At 44.0% G+C, this 5,270-nt stretch overlaps 1 long non-coding RNA gene across 1 annotated transcript; it reads left to right on the top strand.

Annotated features, from left to right (window-relative positions):
* The first annotated feature begins 1,567 nt into the window (after positions 1-1,567).
* LOC145168418 (uncharacterized) lies at positions 1,568-4,093 on the top strand. The gene is made up of 3 exons (XR_013741859.1): positions 1,568-2,123; positions 3,154-3,211; positions 4,012-4,093. It is a non-coding gene; the product is annotated as an uncharacterized LOC145168418 (long non-coding RNA).
* Positions 4,094-5,270: the final 1,177 nt, after the last annotated feature.

Genomic DNA, 5,270 nt, shown 5'->3' with positions numbered 1-5,270 from the left:
CTGCGGGTTTAGCCGTAGCATTCGCTAGCAGCCAGATAGTGATAGAGTGTTGTAAGCCTGCGGGTGTAGCTGTAGCATTCACTAGCAGTCAGATAGTGATAGAGTGTTGTAAGACTGCGGGTGTAGCCGTAGCATCCACTAGATTGGTAGATAGAATGAGCACGTTCATAGATCGCGAAATGGGCAGTAGTACCCACCAGTTTGGGTGCAACATTGAGGATATGGAAATCCATGGATTGGATTTCGGAAATTAGCCAGAAGGATTAGATCAGGTTGAGCCAGTGATAAGACTGTAGGAGTGCCACTATAGTTATGGGATCAGGGAAGCAATGCACCGTATAAGATTGCTTGTGATACAAGGCTACCATTGGTCGTGTAGCAATCACTTTTAGCCCTGGATTGGTAATGTCGGGATCCGACGTATGGAATCGACCAGTTAGATCAGAGGGCCACTAGGGCCACAGTGACAAGTTAACTAGTAGCATCTAGTTCTAGAGAAGGATTTCGTTCAGAAGTCGTGTGAGGCGACTAAGTAGGGAGTCCTTTGGCTCCGCAGCCGGGCCGGAACCCGGTATTTTAGATGATTGATGAATCAATTGAGACCAGAAAGGCCTAGATAGATTTTGGAAAGCAGCCATGTGGCAACATACTGCTTCAAGCAGTTCAATGTTCGGACGTCAGTGTTTGGACAGTGTTAGTGAGTATGTTTAGGTTGCAAGTACGGACATAATAGTTGGTTGAAATGGATAGTGACAAGTCACTCATAGTGGAAATAGCTGAGCATTGGCCAAGTATAAGTGAATCACAGGGATAATGGATTTGTGATTCTGTTTTTGTAGTGGGAGCCTTGAGTTATCAAGAGATGAGTAGGCAACTGAGAGACAAGAGGACTGGATTCGACAATAATGATCCAGTAAGAATGGTCTGTTAGGGATTCAGAAAATCTCAAGACAGCAGAATTCAGATGAAGTAGATGTGATCTTGTTGCGAGGAGTTAGTTCGCCTGCATATGTTAGGGCTTTGCGATGTTTGGTCACAGCTACCCTAAGAAGGCTAGGGTGTACCCAGGATTATGGCCATGTTACTAGAGTAGTTAGCGTGTAAGGTATGATAAGGAATGATTTCGAGGATGAAATCTAATTTAAGTGGGGGAGAGTTGTAACACCCCGTTTATAAAATAAATAAATAAATGTATAGAAGCCCTAAAATGAATAATAATTGAGCAAGGCGTTAGTTTCGAGGAGTTAAAAGTCATAATTACAGAAGTCAGGGTGCGTTTGGTAATTAATGGACTTAAATTGAAAAGATTTGAAGGCTTAGGGGTTTATTGGCAATTTAGGGATCTATTATGAAAGAAATTTATGGGATCATGGTTTAAAAGGTAAGTTTTGGATTCAGTTTGTAAAGATTTCTGAGGGCAGGGTCTGTTTGGTATGTTTTGGATGTAATTTGAAAAGATTCCATAGGGAGGGACCAAAACTGTAATTATGGGAAAGTTGTTATTTGGTGGCGGGTATAAAACCCTTGTGAAACCCTAACCCTACGGACCATTTATGCAGCCGCCATCATCGGAAGCCCTCCGACAGCCACCCTCACCTCACCTCCCTTTCCAGCCATCGCAACCTCCTAGCCGTCGTGAATCCGGAAACTGCTGAAGTCGACCACCATGCGCATTTCCCGGTCAGCTGTGACCGCCATACGAGCCATTGCCGCCTTGCTGTTGCCTTTTTCCGGCGGGTGGTGAGGCTGAGAATCGTTGCCGGACATTAAGCACGGTAGTGCCACCGCCACCGTCCCTCCGTATCTTCTTATTCTTCTCCTTCTGCCTTCTTCCATCGTGAAGGACTCGATGTTCCGCCATCGGGTGGATGTTGTTGCTGTGGTGGTCGTAAACCACCGCCATCGTCGTCGTTGGTGCTGTTGACGAGGCCAAGGGTGCTGTAGACGACGCCATGGCGGTATGCTGCCACCCTCGGACGTGTTCCTCCGTCCCTTTTGCCAAGCCGCCGCCGCCGCTGCAACTGTTTCATTGGGTTTTTTGTTGCGCCGCCGGTTGCTGCCACCTCTCGCTGCCACCAGCCACCGTGGGAGGTGGCTGTGTGCGTGTTTTATTTCGTGTTTAGGTGTGTGTAGTTGTATTTCCATTAGCAATATGTGTGTTTGGGTGTTGTGTTTAGCCGGAGTTCACGAAAAAGGCCACCGCCACCACCGTGAGGTGGTGGCTGCCGCCAAGCGCCACCACCGGCCACCATGGTGTGGCTGTGTGTGTTATTTTGGATTAAAGCTTTGTAACTGTAATTAGCATTGAGTAATGAAAAAGATAATAATAACCACCACCGTAAGGTGATGGCCGCCGCCGTGAGCCGCCATTGACCACCACTACCCGAGGTGGTAGTGGATGGTGCCCCACCAGTAAACCCTAATGGACTTAGCAAAACCCTAATGGGCTTAAAGATTAATTTTGGGCCTATTGGGCCATGGTTGGGTGGAAACCCTAATTAGGGTTTAGAAAACCCTAATTGTGAGTAATTAGGCCTTAGACTTATTTGGACCCACTTTTGGGCCTTGGGGATTGGAATGTGTATTAAGCCCAACTACACTATATGATTTATCTAGTAGAGAGATGGACTTAATGGATTAAGTCCTTAATGGGTTAAGTGAGAAACACTTAACCCTAATTGTCATTTTATGTGAAACCCTAGTTTCACTTGGACCTTGAGTTGGGCTTTCTATTGGGATTTGATGAATGGGATGATAATGGGTCATCCAAGAACAAGCAATTGGGATAGAATAATTTAATGGGCCTAGGGTAAGACCCATGTGAGGGTTTGGGCCCAATTTAGAAAATTGGGCCATAGAAAGGCCATAGTTTGGGCCTTGATGATTATGAGATGTTGGACCATGAGAATGTCAAGTGTTGGACCAAGAATGAATGATTAGGCCTTAAGACAAGATCATGTGGAGGTTGGGCCCAATTTAGAAAATTGGGCCATAGTTGGGCTTCGGTCAATTATTGGACTTTTGGGCCTTTAGATTGGGCCTTGGGATTGAGTCAAGCTAAGATAGGGGTAAAGTAGTCTTTTACCCAAGTATGGACTTATGGTTATGAGTTGGATCCCAATTATTAATTGGGTGTTATTTTGATATTGACAGATCGGGAATCTGTCATCCAGCAGCTATGGTTTGGTCAGCGGGACTTCAGCAGTGTGAGGTGAGTCCTCTTCCAGTAGGAACGGGTCTAAGGCACCAAGGCCGGCCCGTTTAAGTAGTTGTAGTATATCGGGGTAAGCCCGATGCAGTTTATATGTTTTCCGGACTTCAGTCCGATGCCGGGGCGGTCCCGAGAAGTAGCTAAGTATGCTTTATGTCTTTGTGATTCATGCATGTATATGTGTTATGTGTTATGTGTTTCAGGATTCGGTCCGATGTCGGGCAAGCCCGATGCAGTATATGCGATTATGTTATATGTTATTTGTTAAGTTTTCCGGGGTAAGCCCGATGTCGGGGCAAGCCCGATGTATGTTAGTTATTATGCCATGCATTATATGATTCGGGGCAAGCCCGGTGTATGTTACTTTATATGTTATGACTATTTGTTCCGGGCTTCGGACCGATGTCGGGGCAAGCCCGATGTAGATCATGTGATTATGTTATGTGTTTATGATATGTGTTATGCTGTGTATGTGCCGGGGTAAGCCCGATGTCGGGGCAAGCCCGATGCCCGATGCGGTCGGATGCCGGGGTGAGCCCGATGTCGGGAAGGAGTCCGATGTCGGGTAAGCCGATGTCGGGATTCGTCCCGATGTAGTTGGGAGTAGTCCCAGAGTTATATTATGTGTTTATGTAATATGCATTGTTGATATGTTTATATGTGTACCGGATTACGGTCCGATGCCGGGCAGGTCCCGATGCAGTGGGCTAGGCCCAAGTTATGAGATTATGTGTACGATATGTGGTAGTATGGGGAGACTTACTAAGCTTCGTGCTTACAGTTTTCAGTTTTGGTTTCAGGTACTTCAGTTTTCAAAAGAGGAGCTCGAGAAGATTGCAGTGCACACACCATTTGTTTAGCCTGGGATGTTTATACTCTGATATATTTTGACATGAGACTTGATACATGACTTATGATTTTTATGTGAAGAACTTATTTATAGTTTTTATTATTAAATTAAAACGAAATCTTTAGACTGTATTTTTGGGATGTTTCAAGAGAGAGGGAGAGAGAGAGAGAGAGAGAGAGAGAGATGTCAGAAAAGCAGGTGTCGTCCTCCTTGCTTTTTTTCCATTACCATCTGAAGGGGGTGGTGTTCCTGTGGCATGCCATCCGCCACATGGAATGTCGTTCACCCACTATTTTTTTTCCTTTACCATTCGAAGGGGGCGGTGTTCCTATGGCATGTCATCTGCCGCATGGAATGTTGTCCACCCCACTCTATACAACCTTAAAGGTAAATTAAGGTTTGGCAAATGGAAACAAGAAAGATTCAAATGTCTTTTAAAGAGGATATTAAAAAAACTACCGGTGAAGTTGATTGTCGATTAATACTAGGCTTCTATGACCGAATTACAAAACGTAGCCGACTTACTCACAATGTTGGGGAGATATTGAGAAAAGCAAAACAATGGATTTGAGACAAAAAACTAAAATTCGTTGGTTGTATAAGGAGATGAGAACACTCGATTCTATCATGGGATGTTGAATCGGAAACGACATCAAGTAGTTATTCGGGGTGGGGTGTTATGGACTTATGGTTCATAGGACTTGGGTTATCGACCCGCTTCAAATTAAAAAAAAAAAGAGTTTTTGTCGTTTTATGCTTCAAAATTAGGGAACCATTTTTATCATGACCGTATCAATCGAGTAAGCAGTAAAAAACTAATCTGGACCAAATTAACTCTCATGAAGCCCCGTTTTCGTTTGAGGAAATAAAAAAAAGCAATATGTAGTTGTGGTAGTGACAAACGTTTGAGACCCGATATATTTACTTGTTCCTTCTTAAGGTTTTAGACTTTATTGAGTTGGATTTAGACACAATGTGAATCAATTTCAATATTTGGCTACTATTTCAAAATGGTGCAACTCTTCTTTTATCGCCTTCATTCCTAAGACTACAAACTCGATTTTGTGTCAAAGATTATTGGTCAGTTAGCCTTATTGGATGCCAATACAATATCATAGCTAAATTATTGCCTAATCGGCCTTCGGCAATTATTGGAGACGTGGTAAGTATAAAGGAGCTTGCATATATTAAATGTCGTCAAATTCAAGA

This window comes from Lactuca virosa, chromosome 4 (assembly GCF_052849685.1).
Source record: "Lactuca virosa cultivar CGN04683 chromosome 4, Lactuca_virosa_CGN04683_v6, whole genome shotgun sequence".
Taxonomy (NCBI): Eukaryota; Viridiplantae; Streptophyta; class Magnoliopsida; order Asterales; family Asteraceae; genus Lactuca; species Lactuca virosa.
This window is presented reverse-complemented; position numbering and strand designations above follow the sequence as displayed.